General features: G+C 37.0%; 1 protein-coding gene across 11 annotated transcripts in view; it reads right to left on the reverse strand.

Moving 5' to 3' along the window:
- Positions 1-22,746, reverse strand: part of RALGAPA1 (Ral GTPase activating protein catalytic subunit alpha 1) — a 304,015-nt gene that overhangs the window by 280,099 nt on the left and 1,170 nt on the right. The window lies entirely within an intron of this gene.

Consider the following 22,746-nt stretch of genomic DNA (forward strand, 5'->3'; position numbering starts at 1 on the left):
CTCACTAATCTTCAAACACACATTATCAATTGTCAGATCTTGTTTCTACATCTACTACCCTTCTCAAATCTGTTCCATTCTCTTTAAGCACATGATTCAGGTTTCATCATCACCTCTCATGTGTACTATAATCAATATCCTCCTAATTGATCTTGTCTAGACTCTCTCCCACTCCAAGACATCCTCTACATAGTTGTGAAAGTGAATTTCCTGGGGGCGGCTAGGTGGCACAGTGGATAAAGCACCTGCCCTGGATTCAGGAGTACCTATGTTCAAATCCGGCCTCAAACACTTAACACTTACCAGCTGTGTGACCCTGGGCAAGTCACTTAACCTCCATTGCCCCGCAAAAAAAAAAAAAAAAGAAAGAAAGTGAATTTCCTAAGGCACAACAGATCTGGTAATGCCATTCTCCTAACATCATAAACTCTGGTGGTTCCCCATCCCCTTTAGGCCTAAATATAAACTCCTCTTTTTTGGTATTATGCTGTTCGCATTCTGGGAATTCATACAAATAATGTTTATTGAAATAAATGCTAAAGAATGAATCATAAAAACTATAAATCACTAGCTACAAACCATTCATAAAAGAATTGAAGGAGATGATACATTGAGAGCCAAGATAAATTATAAGGACAACAGATTAAATAACAGAATATCAGAGTTGGAAGGGATCTCAAAAGATAATCTGGTCCAAATCTCTCACCTGCAGATGAAGCAACTGAGTCCCAGAAAGGTAAAGTGATTTATCCAGTTTAATTCAAACATTTGATAAGCACCTACTGTATGTACAGCACTGTGTTGAATACTGGTGACAGAGAACACACAATTATTAAGGAAAAGAAAAGTAATTAAACTAAGATATTATTCTAAATGGAGTTATACCACACAATTCTGCCTCCATGTAAAAGCTGTTTGATTAATATGAGTTTAATATAAGTTTTTTTATGAATGATATATAATTGCAAAACATAAAAAAGCAAACCTATAGCATGTTATATGCTTACCTAATCAACTCCCTGACAATATTACTATACAGTGAAGTAGTTTTTAAAAATCAAGTCCTTATTTGATCCCATTCAACAGGAATGCAAAAAGAAGCAGAGAGGGGATGCAACTAGAATCACTTTTTAATGCACTTGCCTGAAAGACTCCAAGTTGACCCCTGGCTTTTGGATCACTGTCATAAATGCCGTTTCTGCCCTGCTTTTTGGAATTTCCATTGAAACCTGACAATTCACTTCAGCCTCTAGTTTACTCTCTCTGATCTCAACTTTAACATGAACTTAACAAGCTGCACTTGATGAATTTGAGTCACTTAGGCACAACTGAACTACACCCCAGAGTACTAAAAGAACTGACAGACACACAACTTAGTCATTATTTACATTATTTACATTTATTTACATATAAATAGAGATATGTCTATACAAAAATATCTTTCAAAGAGCATATAGTACTACACAGGTGCCACAAGGCTGGAAAAGGACAAATTTTGTCCCAATTTTTAAAAAAGAACAATTGTCTACAAGTGATAGGTGAATAAGCTTGACTTTGAATCTTAGCAAAAATTTAGAATATATATTAAAGAGATTGCTAAGTGAAATTCTAGAAAAGATAATCGCAAAGAATCAGAATGGCTTCACATATATAATTTTGTTTTGGGGGTTTTTTTTGGTTTTGTTTTTGTGGGGCAATGAGGGTTGAGTGACTTGCCCAGGGTCACACAGCTAGTAGGTGTCAAGTGTCGGAGGCTGGATTTGAACTCAGGTACTCCTGACTCCAGGGCCGGTGCTTTATCCACTGTGCCACCTAGCTGCCCCTGGTTTCACATACATAATTACTAAATTTTAGCGAATGATTTAACAAAGATTCTCATGCTATTCTTCTGGGGAGGGGCGGGGAATGGAGAAATATAAATGATGACAGTACAATTAGGTACATTCAGAACTGCTGAATAATCAGTAGTCATTAATGGTTCAATGACAACCTGGCAGAAGGTCTCCAGTAGGTCCACAAAGATCTGTGCTTGGCTCTGTGCTATTTCACATTTTTAGCAAAGATTTGGATAAAGGGAAAGACAGTATGCTTATCAAATTAGTAGATGAAGCAAAACTTAGAGAAAGAGTTCATCATACATTAGATAGAGACAAGATCTAAAATAAGTTAACAAGCTAGAAAATACTTAACCAAAACTAATATGATGAAATTTTCTAGGGACATATGCAAAGTCTTACACCTGGATTCAAAAAATAATAATAATAGTAATAATCAGCTTCAAAAGTAAAGACTGGAGGGCAGCTAGGTGGCGCAGTGGATAAAGCACCAGCCCTGGATTCAGGAGGACCTGAGTTCAAATCCAGCTTCAGACACTTGACACATACTAGTTATGTGACCCTGGGCAAGTCACAACCCCAGTAGCCTCAAAAAAAAAAAGTAAAGACTGGGAAAGAAGAACAGAATCAAAGTCTGTCTGAAAAAGATTTCCCAGGAGCTTTAGTTGACAGCAAGTTCCATACAAGTCCCCTATATGAGACAGCAACCAGTTAGTCAATAAACATTTATTGAGTAGCCTATACAAAGACAAAAGACAGCCTCTGGCTCTCTCTCTCAAGGTCACAGTCTAATGCAGAAGACAACATGCAAAAAACTATGTACAAACAATCTATATGCTGGATAAACTGGAAATAATCAACAGAAGGAAACCACTAGAACTAAGAGAGAAAAGGAAACACTTCTGTAGAAGGCAAAATTTTAGCTGAAAACTGAAGGAAGCCAGGATGCAGACATGAGACAGAATTCCTGGCATGGAAAATTCCCAGTCACGAACTGGAGTGTCTTGTTCAAGGAATAAAAGAGGCTAATGGATTACAGAGTAAGTGAAGGTGAAAGGTGTAAGAAAGAAGCCAAGTGATGAGCTTTAGAAGGTAAATAGAAGGGGTATAAGATATAAAGACAAGAAAGGTAGGCATTGAAGGGCAGGTAAGGTTATGAAGGACTTTGAATGCCAAACACAGGATTTTATATTTGATCCTGAAGGTGATAGGGAGCCACTGGAGTTTACTGCTAAAAGTTTGGGGCTTTAAAAAAAAAACAAAACTGCACTGAGGTGCAGTGTGCAAAACTAGGAAGTGATAATCTCACTTTATTTTGTCCTGTCAGACTACATCTAGAGTATTGTGTCAGACTAGGGTCTTATATTTTAGAAAGGACATCAATAAGATGGACTGAAAAATAGAGGGCATTGAGATTGTGCCATATGAGGAGAAGAAACTGAAGGTATTTAGCCTGGAGGACTACTTTTGCCCAGCAAGGATCTTAATGCCTACAAACACTGTGTGGTTGCAACTGGCAAATTAGTCCTCTTTATCTAGGGGTGCTGGTAAATATTTAACAATTAGTTAGTCTGCTGAGGAAAAAAATGTATGCAGGACATACTTCTAAGTTTAACCTGTATTTTTCCTATCACTTTCTTCAAGTGTAGACAATCAACAAATCAAGCCTTTACCCATTCCTGAGGTGTAAATGGTCACACTGAAAATTTTAACAATCAGGTCTGCCAATTCAAGCTGGTGTGAGAACCAGGGTGCCACACCCTGCTGAGAAAGACATTGTGAGAACCAGGACACTGCCCCCTGACGAGAAAGCACGTGACTAGCATCCTGGAAGTTGTCTCTATTCATAGAACCGCCTGTAAGTCATGTCAATCAATGGACCAGCCAATTAGCTTGGAGCTGTGTGTGGGGACTGCCCTGCTTCCTGTTCCACAAGAGGCTAGAACTGGCTGGGACTCTCTCTCTTTGGAAGCCTGAGCTGCTAGGTGAAGGAGGGTTTTCTCTCTATCTATCCCACATAGAACTGAGCTAGGTTTTTCCATTCTTTCAGAGACCTGTTGCTCACTCTCGCGTGCACACGTGCGCTCTTGCTCGCTCTCTCTCTCGCTCTCTCTCGCTCTCTCTCTCTCTCTCTCTCTCTCTCTCTCTCTCTCTCTCTTTCTCTCTTCACTAACTTCTAATACACTTTAAAAATACTTAAAAGCCTAAACTGTTGCCAAATTTATCAGTAAATAAATCTTAGCTAGTTAGACACACACAAAGGGGGTGGGGCAGCAGGTAAGGACACACATTAGATTTTTTAAACATCACACTGGCTCCAGCACCCCCTGGTCTTCTCCCATCTCAGGACAAGGAGTTTGCCCCTACTAAATAAAAGCTTCACCATCATACCCCTGATTACCAAGATCAGATATTCCACCTTCCAGAATCCATGTCAGTGGCAAATCAGTGCCAATTTACAAAAGGGACCATCTCTCCAATGTAGTGGTTTCTTAGATCTAACCCCCAAAATCTTTATCCATAGAAAGCATGGACTAGTTTTAGATAATATTCTGACTGACTTTCTTCTAGCTCTGACTCCTGGAACAGTCACCCAGGGCTTGAGATCTCTGCCCCCTCAAAGAACTCCATAGGACCCTAAGAAAATGGCTTAGGTCTCCCTCAAATGGCAGGCCTCCTTCTCCACAGGATAGTATTTGGTTACAGGACTCCACTGCAAAGCCCTCATTGCTAGGATTGCTTAAGCATTTTGTGGGCCCTTTATCTTGCTGAGGCTCTGACAGATGAATTTGTGTCAGGCCTCATAGAGGGCCCACAAGTAATGGGGCTAGTCAGGAAATGAGCTTGTATAATATGTTTATTAACAATTTCAGGGGGTGGCTAGGTGGCACAGTGGATAAAGCACCAGCCCTGGATGCAGGAGTACCTGAGTTCAAATCCGACCTCAGATACTTGACACTTACTAGCTGTGTGACCCTGGGCAAGTCACTTAACCCCCATTGTCCTGCTTTAAAAAAAAAAAAATAACAGTTCACTGAAACAATTTCAAACTATGTATTTTTTGTTGACTAGATCTTAGAATATGTAAAGAAAATAATATCATGTGTCTTCTTCATGTAGAATATGGTTTTGGTTTTTGTGTGTGTGTGTGTGTGTGTGTGTGTGTGTGTGTGTGTGTGTGTCACATATTTTTCCTCTGAAATTATAAACTCAGTTCTTCCTGACTCTAGACCCAGCATTTCATCCATGGTACCACCTAGCTTCCTGGAAAATAGAAAGTAAAGGATGGTTACATGAGTCAGTCTGAAATAGTGATCCAAGTGGGGTAATCACTACCATTCAGTTCTGCAGGGCCACTGAAGCAGAAGTTCTAGAGAGGAAAGCTTGAAAATGAAAGATGAACTGTCCAAGGCATGAATGGTCTCTGGTCTAGGAAGCAAAACAAATGCTGAGAAGATGGCTAAGGAACACGAAGTGAAAGGAATTTAAATACTATATCAATGACTGTTAATGCAAAAACATGATTTTCCTTGGATAAACTTGATTAACTTGATAAACTTGATAAACTTGGATTAACTTGAAACCTTTCAGTATACAAAATATACAAAAGAAAATGACAGATGAAAAAAATTAAATGTGATTCACTAACGAAATGCTTTTAAACTTCTGGGACTTCTGTGGCTCCAAACAACTCCATACTCTCTGTCTAGAATTTAACCAATTTTTCCTTAGCCCTGTATGACATCTATCAAGGACTACTTCTAAGGTTTGATCTAATGCTCCTCTAAGGAGTCCTCATACTAACAGTTTCAATGCTCTCCCAAATGCTGCATTTTATCTGGTTCCTGCTCTCAGCTCACTGAGCTTCTGACTTAGAATGCTGGATATGGATTCAAGTCTGCAAGGCTGGGTAATTCTAAATTGAAATGTTATCATCAAGGGCCAGAATCAAGACTTGTTACTCTCTGAATATATTAAAAGATTTGTTAAGTACCTAGTGTGTAAGAATGTCCTAAATCTCTATGGAAATAAATAAAATCTAGATATGGATAGTATGCACATGGTCCCTATCTATGTTGCTTAAGTGAGTGGAGGGCAAGGGAAGGAAGAGGGAACAGTAATACAAGTGAATTAAATGACAAAAAAATATAGAAAAAAAGTGTTATGATCTCACGATTCATCTGATAGGGTCAGAAAAGGAATAAGGTGATGTCCAAGTGAAGTGGAATTTCTCAACTTTCACACTCCTTTCTTTTTTTTTTTCCTAGAACACACTCATTTCTTAATAGAGATATCAAGTTTTTCATCAAAAATGTTACTAGTAAAACTATCTGAGTTATAATGTTACAATCTGGTATCAGCTCACAAAACAACAATGTTAAAATAATGATCTATTAAGACTTTGTCACCTACATATACACACAAGAAAATTAGTAAAAAGGAAAAACCTCATCTATAGAAAAATATTCATATTTACTCTATAATTACAAAAAAAATTAAAACAACCTATATGTCTAAATTGAATAGCTAAATAAATTACAGTATATTACTGTAATATGAAACAATGTGAACACAGTGATGGAATTATAGTTTGGAAGGGTTGAATTGAAATTCTACCTCAAAGACCTACCAATAGTATTACCTCAACAAGTCACACAAACAATGTCTAAGCCTCAAAGATTTTTCTTCCTTTGTAAAGTATAATTGTTAATACCTCAAATGGTTATTGTGAGAATCCAATGAGATGTTTGTAAAGAAAACTTCAAAGTTTAAAACTATGTGATCTATTGATATTATTTTTATCATTATCCAGACAAGTCTGGAAGGAGACTCAAAAAAATGATCTTCTGTGTTTGTTGTTCCTATCATTTCATTCTGTCTTGTTAAAAATCCAAGAGTTTAAAGTAAAAGGGGGGGGGGGCAGAGCCAAGATGGCAGAGAGGAAGCAGCAAGCTGCCTGAGCTCTCCTTCTGTTCCCTCCAAATGAACATTAAATCAAGCCTCTGGACGGATTCTGAAACTACAGAACCTGCAAAGAGACAGAGAGACACAGTCCTCCAACCAGAGATAATTTAGAAGACTTCAGGAAAAGGTCGGTCTGACTCGGGCAAAAGGGAGCCCCAGCGCAGGGCAGCAACCCAGCGCCGAGGGGGTCGGGGCAAGTCAGCAGGAGCTGCGGGCCACAGCCGGACAACTGAGGCTCCCGGAACCTGGTTCAAAAATCTGGTGGCCAAGAAGGACAGTGGAAAAACCTACCTGCACCGGCCGGGAGGGAGATGAACAGGTCAGGCGGCATCAGACACCGGGGTCTGGCGCCTGGCTGGCCGAGGGCAATCAGACAGGAAGTGCAGGGCGGGGGATCTCCACACACCATAAAGGCCTCAGAGTAAAAGCCCGGTCACACAGCACCTATACCCCTGCACAAGAAGCCCAAAACAGGGACCCTGGTGCCCCCAGAGCAGACCTCAACTTAAAGAATAAAAAATAAGCTGCAATAATGAGTAAGAAGCAAAAAAGAGCCCTCTCCATTGAGAGCTTCTGTATCAATAGGGAAGAAGCCAACACAAACTCAGATGAGGACAATAGCCTCAAATTGTCTATATCTGAAGCCTCACAAGGGAAGGTGAATTGGTCGCAAGCACAAAAAGCCTTCCTGGAAGAGCTCAAAAAGGATTTTAAAAATCAATTGCAAGAGGTAGAAGAAAAAATGGGGAGAGAAATGAAAGCAAAACAAGAAAACTATGAAAAAAGAATCAGCAGCTTGGAAAAGGAAGCTGAAGAAAACAAAGCCTTAAAAAATTCATTTGGCCAAATGGAAAAAAAGCTGCATAATCTCAGTGAAGAAAACAATACCTTAAAAAATTCACTTAGCCAAATGGAAAAAAGGGTGCATAATCTCACTGAAGAAAACAATGCCTTAAAAATTAAAGTGGGACAGTTGGAAGATAAGGAATCCATGAGACACCAGGAATCAGTCAAGCAGAATTAAAAAAATGAAAAAATAGAAGAAAATGTGAAATACCTCATTGGAAAGACAACTGATCTGGAAAACAGATCGAGGAGAGACAATTTGAGAATCATTGGACTGCCTGAAAGCCATGACAAGAAAAAGAATCTAGACACCATATTCCAGGAAATTATTAAGGAGAACTGCCCTGATATCATAGAATCAGAGGATAAAATCATCATTGAAAGAATCCACCGATCACCTCCTGAAAGAGACCCCAAAAGGAAAACTCCAAGGAATATTGTAGCCAAATTCCAGAATTATCAGGTGAAGGAGAAAATACTCCAAGCAGCCAGAAAGAAGCAATTTAAATATCATGGAGCCACAGTCAGTATTGCTCAGGACCTGGAATATGATATTCCAGAAGGCAAAGGAGCTTGGATTGCAGCCGAGAATCTATTACCCAGCAAAAATGTGCATTTTCTTTCAGGGGAAAAGATGGACATTTAATGACATTGGGGACTTTCAATCTTTCCTGGTGAAAAGACCAGAACTGAATAGAAAATTTGATCTCAACATACAAGACTCAAGAGAAGTTTAAAAAGGTAAACAGAGGGGGAAAAAAAAAGTTACCCTATTAGGTTAAACTGTTTATATCCCTACTGTAACGATTGGAATGATGCCACCTGCTGGAGACTTAATGTAGAAGAGTTCTGCCCATGAAGCGAAGGTCTTTGAGGGCAAAACCAGGAGTCTTTTGGCATCAGGAAGTGACGCGGTCTAGTGGGAGGAGGAAGGAAGAGACTGGCGCTTGCTCTCGCTCTCTTTCCTTTGGACTCTGGTGGAGAGCGGAGCTAGAAATGTGCTCTCCTTTTAATAGATAGGAATCTAGGTCTTTCTCTCTCTCTTTACCAAATTCTTATTCTCCTTAATAAATGCTTAAAAGTCTAACTCTTGCTAAAGCTTATAATTTATTGGCGACCACTCATTAGATATTTTAGACAGTTTAGCTAGAATTTTAGCCCTTAACACTACACAGGAAGATAATACTCATAACTCTTAAGAACTGTAAATGTATTTGGGCAGAGAGAAGGACTTTATATAGAGGGTATAAATATAAATTGTCTTTGATGTGATAATACAAAAGAATTAAGGGGTTAAAAAGGGAGTCTATGGGGAGGAGAGGAAAGGGGAGGTGGAATGGGATGAATTATATCATATGAAGAGGTGGAAAAAAACCTATTACAATAGAGAGAAAGAAAGGAGGGGGCAACATTGTTTCAACCCTATTCTCATTAGATTTGACTCAAAGAGGGAATAACATATATGTTCATTAGGATAAAGAAACTTAACTCATTCTTTAGGGAAACAAAAGGGGAAGGGAAAGGGGGGACTGATAGAAGGGAGGACAAAAGCAAGGGAGAAAAGGGTAAAGAAAAGAGAGGGGGGTGATAAAAAGGGAGGGCAGATCGGGGGAGGCAGGGGTAAGAAGTAAAACCTCAGTGAGGAGGAATAGGGTGAAAGAAGGGGGGAAAAGTACAAAGGGGGTAAATAGAATGGAGGGGAATAGACAGTCAGTAATAATAACTGTGAATGTGAATGGGATGAACTCTGCTATAAAACGGAAGCGAATTGCAGAGTGGATTAAAAACCAGAACCCTACAATATGCTGTTTACAAGAAACACATTTGAAGCAGAGAGATACACACAGAGTAAAGGTAAAAGGCTGGAGCAGAATATATTATGCCTCAGCTAAAGTAAAAAAGACAGGGGTAGCAATCCTTATCTCAGACAAAGTGCAGGCAAAAATAGATCTCATTAAAAGAGATAAGGAAGGAAATTACATCTTACTTAAAGGTACTATAGATAATGAAGTAATATCAATATTAAATATGTATGCGCCAAGTGGTATAGCATCCAAGTTCTTAGAGGAGAAGTTAAATGAGTTACAAGAGGAATTAGACAGTAATACTATACTAGTGGGGGATCTGAATCTCCCCCTCTCAGAATTAGATAAATCTAGCCAAAAAATAAATAAGAAAGAAGTGAAAGAGGTGAATAGATTACTAGAAAAGTTAGACATGATAGATGTCTGGAGAAAATTGAGTGGGGATAGAAAGGAATATACCTTTTTCTCAGCAGTACATGGCACATTTTCAAAAACTGACCATGTATTAGGGCACAAAAACATTATAGTCAAATGTAGAAAGGCAGAAATAGTAAATGCATCCTTCTCAGATCATGATGCAATAAAAATTACATATAAGAAAGAGCCAGGGAAAAGTAGAATGAAAATCAATTGGAAACTAAATAATTTCATTCTAAAGAATGAATGGGCCAAACAAGAAATCATAGAAACAATCAATAACTTTATCCAAGAGAATGACAATAATGAGACAACATACCAAAATCTATGGGATGCAGCCAAAGCAGTGCTTAGGGGAAAATTTATAGCTCTAAATGCTTACATGAATAAGAAAGAGAAAGAGGAGATTAAAGAATTGGGCATGCAACTTAAAAAGCTAGAAAAAGAACAAATTAGAAATCTCCAATTAGACACTAAATTAGAGATCCTGAAAATTAAAGGAGAAATTAATAAGATTGAAAGCAAAAAAACTAGAGAATTAATCAATAAAACTAAGAGCTGGTTTTATGAAAAAACCAATAAAATAGATAAAATATTGGTTAATTTGATTAACAAAAAGAAAGAAGAAAACCAAATTACCAGTATCAAAAATGAAAAGGGTGATGTTACCACCAATGAAGTAGAAATTAAAGCAATAATTAGGAAATATTTTGCCCAACTGTATGCCAATAAATTTGACAATCTAAATGAAATAGATGAATATTTACAAAAATACAAACTGCCCAGGTTAACTGAAGAGGAAATAAAATCCTTAAATAAACCCATATTAGAAAAAGAAATTGAACAAGCTATTAATGAACTCCCTAAGAAAAAATCCCCAGAGCCAGATGGGTTTACGGGTGAATTTTACCAAACATTTAAAGAACAATTAATTCCAATATTATACAAACTATTTGGAAAAATAGGTGAAGAAGGAGTTCTACCAAATTCGTTTTATGACACAAATATGATGGTGATACCAAAACCAGGCAAAGCAAAAACAGAGAAAGAAAATTATAGACCAATTTCGCTAATGAATATTGATGCTAAAATCTTAAATAAGATATTAGCAAGGAGATTACAGCAAGTGATCACCAGGATAATACACTATGACCAGGTGGGATTTATACCAGAAATGCAGGGCTGGTTCAACATTAGGAAAACTATTAACATAATCAACCACATCAATAAGAAAACCAACCAAAATCATATGATTATCTCAATAGATGCAGAGAAAGCTTTTGACAAAGTACAGCACCCATTCCTAATAAAAACACTAGAGAGTTTAGGAATAGGGGGAGCTTTCCTTAGAATAATAAACAGTATCTACCTAAAGCCATCAGCAAGTATTATATGCAATGGAGATAAATTAGAGGCCTTCCCAATAAGTTCAGGGGTGAAACAGGGATGTCCATTATCACCCCTATTATTTAATATTGTCCTAGAAATGTTAGCTTTAGCAATCAGAGAAGAGAAAGGAATTAAAGGAATTAGAATAGGCAAGGAGGAAACAAAACTATCACTCTTTGCAGATGATATGATGGTATACTTAAGGAATCCTCGAGAATCAAGTCAAAAATTACTTGAAACAATTAACAACTTTAGCAAAGTAGCAGGATATAAAATAAATCCACATAAATCATCAGCATTTCTATACATGACCAACAAAGTCCAGCAGCAAGAGATAGAAAGAGAAATGCCATTTAAAGTAACGGTAGATAATATAAAATACTTGGGAGTCTACTTGCCAAGACAAACCCAGGAACTCTATGAACACAACTACCAAACACTCTTCACACAAATCAAATCAGATCTAAATAATTGGAAAGATATCAATTGCTCATGGATAGGCAGAGCTAATATAGTAAAAATGACAATACTGCCTAAATTAATTTACTTATTCAGTGCCATACCAATCAGACTACCTAAAAATTATTTTATACAGCTAGAACAAATAATAACAAAATTCATCTGGAAAAACAAAAAATCAAGAATATCCAGGGAAATAATGAAAAAAAATTCACAGGAAGGTGGGTTAGCGGTACCAAACCTGGAGCTTTACTATAAAGCGGCAGTCATGAAAACTATCTGGTACTGGCTAAAAAATAGAGTGGTAGATCAATGGAATAGGCTAGGCTCAGGAAATGCAGTAGTAAATGACACTAGTAATGTAGTGTTTGATAAACCCAAAGACTCCAGCTTCTGGGATAGGAACTCAGTATTTGACAAAAACTGCTGGGAAAACTGGAAGATAGTATGGCAGAAATTAGGCATAGACCAACATCTTACACCTTATACTAAAATAAGGTCAAAATGGATACATGATTTAGACATAAGAGGTGATACCATAGGTAAATTAGGAGAGAAAGGAATAGTGTACCTATCAGATCTTTGGAAAGGAGAACAGTTTTTGACCAAACAAGAGATAGAGTATATTATAAAATGCAAAATGGAGGATTTTGATTATATTAAATTAAAAAAATTTTGTACAAACAGAAGCAATGCATCCAAAATTGGAAGGGAGGCAGAAAACTGGGAAACAATTTTTGAGGCCAGTGCTTCTGATAAAGGCCTCATCTCTAAAATATATAGGGAATTAAATCAAATTTATAAGAATCCAAGTCATTCCCCAATTGAGAAATGGTCAAAGGATATGAACAGGCAGTTTACTGATGAAGAAACCAAAGCTATCTATTCCCATATGAAAAAATGCTCTAAATCTCTAATGATTAGAGAGATGCAAATAAAAACAACTCTGAGGTACCACCTGACACCTATCAGATTGGCTAAAATGACAAAAAAGGAAGATAATAAATGTTGGAGAGGCTGTGGGAAAATTGGAACACTAATGCATTGTTGGTGGAGCTGTGAGCTGATCCAACCATTCTGGAGAGCAATTTGGAATTATGCCCAAAGGGCAATAAAGCTGTGCATACCCTTTGACCCAGCAATTCCACTTTTAGGTCTTTTGCCCAAAGAAATCATGGAAGGGGGAAAGGGACCCACATGTACAAAAATATTTATAGCTGCTCTTTACGTGGTAGCAAGGAATTGGAAGTTGAGGGGGTGCCCATCAATTGGGGAATGGCTGGACAAGTTGTGGTATATGAATACAATGGAATACTATTGTGCTGTAAGAAATGATGAGCAGGAAGAGTTCAGAGAAACCTGGAGGGTCTTACGTGAGCTGATGATGAGTGAGATGAGCAGAACCAGAAGAACATTGTACACAGTATCATCAACATTGAGTGTTGACCTACTGTGATGGACTATATTCTTCTCACCAATGCAATGGTACAGAAGAGTTCCAGGGAACTCATGATAGAAGAGGATCTCCAAATCCAAGAAAAAAAAAAAGAAAGAAAGAACTGTGGAGTATAGATGCTGATTGGACCATATTATTTCTTTTGTTCTGGGTGCTATTGTTTTTTTTTTCTATTTTGAGGTTTTGCATCACTGCTCTGATTTTTTTCTCTTGTAACAGGATTAATGCAGAAATAGGATTAATGTTATTATGTGTATATATATGTGTGTGTATATATCTATATCTATATCTATATCTATATGTATAGAGATATATAGACATAACCTATATCAGATTACCTGCTGTCTAGGGGAGGGGGGAGGGAGGGGAGGGAGGGAGAAAAATCTGAAATTGTAAAGCTTGTATAAACAAAAGTTGAGAACTATCTTTACATGTAACGGAAAAAATAAAATACCTTATACATTAAAAAAAAAAAGTAAAAGGTAGGGTAGTGTAGTTGACAAGAGTGCTGGATTCAGTGAACAAGACATCCAGCTAGGTGATCCTCAACACTTCAGGGGTCAGCAAACTAACTGAGCCAAATCCAAGACAGTGACTGTTTTTGCATGGTCAGTGAGCTAAGACTAGTTTTTACATCTTTAAAAGGTTGGAAATAAGTCAAAAGGATATTTTGTTTCACATGAAAATTACATGAAATTTATATTTTACTGTCTGTAAATAAAGTTTCGTTGCAACAAAGCCACACTCATTTACTTACCTATTGTCTACAGGCTACCTTCATTCTACAACTACAGGGATTGTTGGTACTCTCATCTGTTCCCTCTGCTGCTTAACACACTACAAATTGCAGCAACATAGTTGTAACTTGTCGGTGTTTCAATTGCCACTATGTACTGCAACATTTTACTTTTTTTTAATTGCCAGTGTAAAATTATGTCAAAACAAGAAAATAGGAAAAAATTATGATTTTTTTTGGTTAAAGCTGAGACTGAAATTTTTTTAAATGAGAAAAACTGTCCTCAACTACTGTAATCAAACACTGAATGGCTATGGAAATTAGGTTTTATTGCAAACTTGGTAACATTCCTTAATTAATTCAAACTAAAATTACAAGGTAAAATAGCACTTGCATGCAAAACTTATACAATAAAGTCAATTCCACAACAACTAATATTGATGGAATCACAAGTGTATGTATCATACATACTTCCTTCCCATGCTGTCAAAAGTTAAAACAAGAAACCAAGATCTCCATTCCCACACAAATTTGCAGTGGATATATTTTTCAAGGTCTAACCACAGTTGCAGCAAGCAGCCTTTTTCAGACCTCAATAAAGTATAAAAGAAATAGCCCTATTTCAAAATCCATTTAACAGTGCAATTGAGGAGCTTCCACCAATCTGCAATGTAATAACAAGATAAAGGAAAATAGCAGGAAAAGACTAATAAAATTCTACAATTGTCTGCCAAGTAATCACATCAACATGATCCAAACGTCAGTATTTGCCCGTCCTTATCTAGTTATGGCATGTGAATGTGATAGAATACTAATATGCTGTGAGATATGATGCAAGAGATGGCATCTAATAAACCTACAAAGATATATGAATTGATACAAAGTGAAGTGAGCAAAACAAAATGAACCATTCACAGAGTAATGGCAGTGTTGAAAAGGCAGTCTTTATATGAAAAGACATTTTTCAAAGATGAATTGCATAAAATCTCAATACAGATCAGCCTTAATAGATGAACATTTGCTATCATTTTTTTTAAGGCAACTGGGGTTAAATGACTCGAGCAGGTTCACACAGCTATTAAGGGCCTGAGGTGAGATTTGAACTAGGGTCCTCCCAACTTCAGGACCAGTGCTCTAGCCACTGCACTACCTAGCTGCCCCTGCCATAATTTCTGATAGTTGGAAATGCCAACTTTGAACCCCAATTAATTTTTTTTTATTTTTTTTTAGTGAGGCAATTGGGGTTAAGTGACTTGCCCAGGGTCACACAGCTAGTAAGTGTTAAGTGTCTGAGGCCGGATTTGAACTCAGGTCCTCCTGACTCCAGGGCCGGTGCTCTATCCACTGCACCAGCTAGCTGCCCCCTGAACCCAATTAATTAAAAAGTTAACCCCCAAACATTCCATTCTTCTCATCAGAACTACATTACCAAAAAATTATATTCCATTATGTTTTTAATTTCATTAATAAAAAAACTGTGTAAATTACAGCTTCAATTGTGCCTCTTTGCCCACAAAGCCTAAACTATTTAGTTTGCTGGCCCCTGTCCTGGATTACGAATCAATTATTATTTATTTATTTATTAAGTGCTTGCTATGTTGTCAGGAACTATACTAAGCTTTGGAGATTAAAAAAAAATAGTCCTTGTTTTCAATCTAATGGGGAATATGGAAACACCTATATACAAATAATATCTATACACATAAATTGGTGAAAGTCTTTTAGAGGTAAAGCACTAAGATTAAGGACGACTGGGAAAGGCTTCTTATAGAAAGTAAGACTTTACCTAGGACTTGAAGAAAGCCAAGGAAGCCAGAAGGCAGATATGAAAAAAGAAAGAATGCTAAGCATGGAGAACAACTAGTGAAAACATTCAAAGTCAGAAGATATGCTGACATGTGTGAGGAACAGAAAGAAGACCAGTGTCACTAGATCACAGAGAATGTGGAGAGGGTGTAAGAAGATGGGAAAAGGTAAAAATGAGAGGTGACCAGGAGCCCCTTACTGAAGGGGTATGTGTGTGATATGATCAGACTTGAGCTTTAAGAAGACTGATTTGACAGCTGAGTGAAGGTCTGGTTGGATTGGGGAAGGTCCCCAATCTGGTTGGGAAGAGGCAGGGAGACCAACCAGAAGACTACTTGCAGTAACCGTCCACATGTGAGGTGATTAGGCACTACACCATGGTGGTTACAGGGTCACAGGAAAGGGGGTAGAGTGAGAGGATAGGAGAGATGTTATGCAGATAGAAACAAGACTTGACAACTGAATTAATAAAGTGGGGATGAGAGAGTGAAGGGTAAAGGATGACAATTCAGGTTTCAAGGCTGGCTGACCATCTTGGAGTGTAGCTATGGGGACAGAGGAGGAATAAGATGCTTCATTGAATAATAATTAAATTGAAGAAATGAAAGGTTAAGATATTTAAGGGAATATCAATGTTTGTTATTGTGAAAATCCAATGAGATGTTTGTAAAGAAAACTTCAAAGCTTAAAACTATTTGATCTATTGATATTATTTGATTATTGATATTATTTGATCTATTGATATTATTTTTATCATTATCCAGACAAGTCTGGATGGAGACCCCAAAAAATGATCTTCTGTGTTTGTTGTTCCTATCATTTCATACTGTCTTGTTAAAAATCTAAGAGTTTGGGGCGGCTAGGTGGCACAGTAGATAGAGCACTGGCCCTGGAGTCAGGAGGACCTGAGTTCAAATCCAGCCTCAGACACTTAACACTTACTAGCTGTGTGACCCTGGGCAAGTCACTTAACCCCAATTGCCTCACTTTAAAAAAAAAAAAATCTAAGAGTTTAAAGTAAAAGGTAGGGTAGTATAGTTGACAAAAGTTAAGGAAGAAAGACTGAGCTAAGCACCGAACTCTTTGATGAAAGAAGGAGAAAGAGTGTCTGGGAGAATGACTGAATGATAAACATGGATTGAATAAACATTAAAGGAAAGGTGGGGGCGGCTAGGTGGCACAGTGGATAAAGCACCGGCCCTGGATTCAGGAATCCCTGAGTTCAAATCCGGCCTCAGACACTTGACACTTACTAGCTGTGTGACCCTGGGCAAGTCACTTAACCCCTATTGCCCTGAAAAAAAAAAAAAAACACAAGAAGGAAAGGTTACTGAGTGATGCCTGTTAAGGAAAAAAGCCTGGAAATAGCAAGGGGGAAACAAGAAATATTCCAATACTGCCATAGTGACCAACGAATTGGAGAGGGAGGTGAGGCTGTTAATGAGTGAAAATGCAACCAGTGATGGTGGTGATTCTACCAAAATGCACAACATGGGGCAGAGCCTATCACCGGTACAAACCTCCAATTCAAAAACTAAAGCTGGAGAAATGAGTAAACCAAAGATAATAACCAGTATAAAGAATTACCCAAAAGGAGGCAGTAACTTCACAAGAATTGTCAGCAGAGACTTGAGAAGAAAAATGTTTTTTTCCTTAAGAACTACATGAATATTTAGTAGAAATTAAATAAGAGAAATGTTGTGGAGTGAAGAATTAGGAGAACAAATAGCTTAGAGCAAAAAGAAGTAATCTAAGTTTACCCAAATAATGGATTCCTTGCAAACTCAAAGAGACTAAACATGAGACAGTAAGAAATATTAGAACAAAATCAAAAGATTGAAAAAGAAGAACAGTCTCAGTTATCTGATATTTTTAAAGTGAGCTTTAAACCAGTCTAAGAGATAATTTAAGAATAATGGGGGGGCAGCTAGATGGCGCAGTGGATTCAGTAGTACCTGAGTTCAAATCCGGCCTCAGACACTTGACACTTACTAGCTGTGTGACCCTGGGCAAGTAACTTAACTCCCATTGCCTGCAAAAAAAATAAATAAATAATGGACTCTTGGAAGTCATGACTTAGGGGAAAAAATGTCCTAGAGACTGTATATTAAGGAATCATAATTGAAAGCTGCCCAGAGTTATTAGGATAAAGTAAAGGTAAAAGAATCCACTGATACCCTCTTTTTAAAATATAAACATTTTCATTTAAAGTTTTGCGTTTCAAATTTTATCCCTTCTTCCCTCCCTAAGGCAGTAAGCAAAAAGATATAGGTTATACATGTGCAATTATGTAAAACATTACCATAGTAGTCATTTTATACAAGAAAACTTAAACAAAAGAAAAAAATGAAAGAAAACAAAAAATAACATGCTTCAGTCTGTGTTAAATCAATATTAGTTCTTTCTTTGGAGGTGGATAGTATGCTCACAGAAATGTCATAGCGAAAATCCAGAGCTCCAACATCAAATAAGAAATACTACAAGTTCAAACACCAAGGAACTACAGTCTGGATCACACAAGACCAGATGGCTTCTATCATAAATGACTGATCTTAGAATACAATATTCCAAAAGGCAAGATAGGGTTGTAATTTTACCATGAAAAGCTGAAACTAATCCTATAGAAGGGAAAAAAAGGATTTTTTAATGGAATAGAAGACTTTCAAGAATTTCTGATGAAAAACCAGAACTGACAAGGAGGCAAAAAGTGAAAATAAACAAATCAACAGAAACTTCTAATTGACCTTTCTAAGGTAAATTTATTTGAGCAACTGGAAAGAGCTATATGATGATGGAATACTAACATTCTAGTAGGAGAAGAATAAAAAAGTGTACCTTCAAAACCTTGAATGAGTCAAATAGGAAAACAGGTGATTTGATGCTGTTCTGAGGGTGTTAAAAGAGGAAAGGAAAGGGGCAGCTAGGTGGCACAGTGGATAAAGCACCAGCCCTGGATTCAGGAGGACCTGAGTTCAAATCCAGCCTCAGACACCTGACACTAGCTCTGTGACCCTGGGCAAGTCACTTAACCCCCATTGTCAAGAAAAAAAAAAGAGGAAAGGAAAGTGAGGGTAAGGTAATAGAGTACTGTGTGGAGGAATTTGCTAGTTTTCCTAATTGATGTGTGAGAGAAGATATACAAACATGGAGGAAGGAGCAGGGGAGAAGGTATCATATAAACCAAACTCTTATCTGAAACAAGAGAAGACTAGCTGAACACAGAGTTTGATGCAGAAACACAACAGTATCAGCAGTTAATTAAGGAGGGATGGATAGGGCGGTTAAGAGGGAGTTTAACAGTGGAGAGGGAGTAGTAGCCCAATTAAAACAAACTTCCTCATCCTGAAAAGAAGGGATTAAAAGGGGAAAAAAGAAACCAGAATACACAATAGAAATTGGAAAATGGCTGGACAAATAGTAGTATATCAAAGTAATAAAATATTATTTTGCTGTATGACAAAAAAGAACATTTTAGAGATTCCTAAGGAGCATGAACATCTATACAAGGACAACAACATTGTAAAGAGAAGTATCTTTGAAAGACTTAAGAATCCATATCAATATAATGGCCAACTATTTCTCTAGAGGACATAAAGCATGCTACCCCACACCACCTGACAAGAAGTGATACTCGGGGCAGGTGGCGCAGTGAATATAGCACAGGTCCTGGAGTCAGGAGGACCTGAGTTCAAATCCGACCTCAGACACTTGACACTTACTAGCTGTGTGACCTTGGGCAAGTCACTTAATCCCAACTGCCTCACCCAAAAAAACCCCCCCAAAACAAATAAACAAAAAGAAGTGATACTCAAGGTGCAAAAACAGACATACCCTTTTGGGTAACTTTGTAGAAGACAGTTTTAGTTGAAGGATAATGTTGAAAGCTAAACTACAGAAGATTTAAAAGAGAAAGAAAAGAGGCCATAGAGGAGTGCAGATGGCCTTCTCAAGAAATGTAATCATAAAAAGGAGAGATATAGAAAGACAACTATTGGGGAAGGGTCAAGTAAGGATTTTTAAGGATAGAGGAGACATAGACCTGTTTGGAGGCAACAAGGAAGGAGCCAATAAGGGGAGGGTAATTTGCTGCAGAATACAGAAGGTACACATAGAGAAGGTTGCCCTGGCAAGGAGAAAGGGTACTTTTTCATCTGAAACTGGAGCAAAGATCAAAATCAAAGCCAAGAGTCAGAAAATCTGGATTCTAATCTCAGCTCTGACTCTTGCCTAAGGTCATGAAACTAGCAAGCGCTCTAACTTCTCTGAACCTTTAGTTTTATCAGCTACAAAATAAGATGACCTCTCAGGTCTCTTCCAAGCTATTTACACCATGATTCTAAAGCATTCAAAAAACAAGCATATTCTACTTCAACAAGAGTATGAATTAATATCTAAGTCAGCATTTTTTAAAACGAGGATTTTACCATAAACATTTAAAAGGAAGATGTATTCAGGTCCATTATTTTTAAATTTTAAAACAAAACTACACAGAAACAAAAAAAGGTCTTTGAGCTTAAAATAATTCCAATTTCCAACCAGTAAAAAATAGTTCATCTGCAATGTTAAAACACAACAGTACTAAGCCTACTATTCTTCCAAAATTAACTTCTGTAAAGTCTATTAAATATTTTCCTATAGTAGGGACAGGATCCAGGTGCAACAATTACATAAGATTACTATTTGATACTACTTGTGATCTCATAAACTTGGAAAATTTATCTTTTTTTTTTGTGAGGCAATTGGGGTTAAGTGACTTGCCCAGGGTCACACAGCTAGTAAGTGTTAAGTGTCTGAGGCTGCATTTGAACTCAGGTCCTCCTGACTCCAGGGCTAGTGCTCTATCCACTGACACCTAGCTACCCCCGAAAATTTATCTTGGAGTGAGTATGTCATTAAAGTGAAAAAGTTTCAAAAACAGCACTGACGGGCAGCTAGATGGCACAGTGGTAAAGCGCCAGCCCTGGAGTCAGGAGTACCTGAGTTCAAGTCTGGCCTCAGACACTTGACACTTACTAGCTGAGTGACCCTGGGCAAGTCACTTAATCCTCACTGCCCTGCAAAAAAAAAAAAAAAAAAAAAGCACTGAGATCAGAATAATCCATGGGGACTTCAAATGATGAGGTAAATAAACATATCCATTCCCTCTGAATTTATTTGTATCTGGTATTATACTATTCAGTCTGAAAAAAACTATATAAAAGAAAACAATTTTTATGAGCAAGTGAATAAAGTAGTAGATGATGACCAACAAAATTTCAAACTCATTTTTTCTTCTCTAAGTAAGTCAATGTAATTTTTCAAAATTATATCCATCTTGCTAGTTTGTGGACACTAAGTAAACAAGTGTGTTCAAGTAAACAAAGAGTACCAAAGAACTATCGAGACTTTTTGGCCTTTTGGGTATCAGAATTCTTAAATTTTACAAAGACTTCTGAAACAATTTCAACCGTCTGAAAATGGGAAACACTTTAAGAACAGCCATATATCTATACAGTTATCTATCTATATGGCCTAAAGAGAATTATTAATACTATAAATATTTTAGGTCCAAGATATTACTCTTGCAGGACACTTTTTGAACCCTATGTTTCACCCAAATGATTGGAATTTATCAGTGCAGATTCCTATAAGGCAAGAAGATCAAATATATAATATTTTCCATTTAGAGATACTCAAAATACTAAATATTTTTACCATGTTCTCTAAGATAAATTCAATTTTTTTAAATAGTCAAACAACAGTTTAACAAAGGATTACATACATGGATATTGAAGTTTTTATTGGAAAAAACTAGACCTTCCACAAAAAATATCATATTTAAATGATTCCAAACTATAATTTTAGTTGCATTAAATAATTTACCTGTCCTTTATCACAACCTTTTTTTTTCCTATGACTAAAGAACTGAGGCAGTTAACTAAGTGAAGCTTAATAATGCTGTCACTACCTGTAATGAGAAGGATTACAGAATTCACAATTCCAAAACTATGCATCTGTTTGGTTCACTTTGCCCCTAGTAAGTATCAATCTCCTAAGTTACCAATGTATGTTTATAAATATTTTCTTGTGTTTAACCATTTATTTTTCTCTGTACCACATCACTCAAATCTTTTCTCAAAAATATTCATTCATAGGAAAAAACAAGCTGCTTCTGAATTGAATCTGTTCTATTAATAACAGCTTTCATAATTAACACTGACACTTAGAAAAAACACTTTAAGGTTTGAAGAATACTGACTGCATTCATTGTCTCATTTGATCTTCCCAAAATCATAATCCTATTTTACAAATAAGGAAAGTGAGGCTAGGACAGCAACTACACCACCTCCCCAATGCCACAGAACTAAATAGTATCAGAGGCAACATATGGACATAGGTCTTGCCAACAAGTCCAACGCTCTAGACACTCTGACTTCCCCTCTACACATCTATGTAGAGCTTTAACATTTATTAAAGTGTTTGGCATCTCTTTTATATTTCCATCCTGAAAGATGTCTAAGATTCAGATTTTAAATACAGATTATCAACTGTCTTCTGTAAAAAATGCTTATTAAATTATTAAATAATTGGTCATCGAATTTCTCACTGTAAGAACAAAAGCCAAAAGAGTCAACTACCTCAAATGTGGGGTTGAACTCTACATTAGCAGTAAATATTGCATTTTTTATATTGTACAAGTAAACCTTACTTTTAAAAACTGGGTCAAATACTGCCAAACACCTAGAAGTCATGATTTAACCATGTACCCAAAACACAGTTGATGTCCTGTTTGGTGTCCCAGCATTAATAAAGGTAATGACAGACCATCTAATTTAAAACAAACAAAAACCTAACACAAAAATTTCTAAAACATCTCATTAACTCAAAGAAGCAAACTTCTTTTGAACCGAAGATCTGTTTTGGAAGGGAATGACAATCTTCCTTCTAATGCTAAGGGTGATGTGAAATAAAGTGCCCCAGAATTAACAGTTGGGAGGAGCCCTTTCACAAGAGAACTATGGGCATCACCCACTTATCGTAGAGTTATACACG

This window comes from Dromiciops gliroides, chromosome 2 (genome assembly GCF_019393635.1).
Source record: "Dromiciops gliroides isolate mDroGli1 chromosome 2, mDroGli1.pri, whole genome shotgun sequence".
Classification (NCBI taxonomy): domain Eukaryota; kingdom Metazoa; phylum Chordata; class Mammalia; order Microbiotheria; family Microbiotheriidae; genus Dromiciops; species Dromiciops gliroides.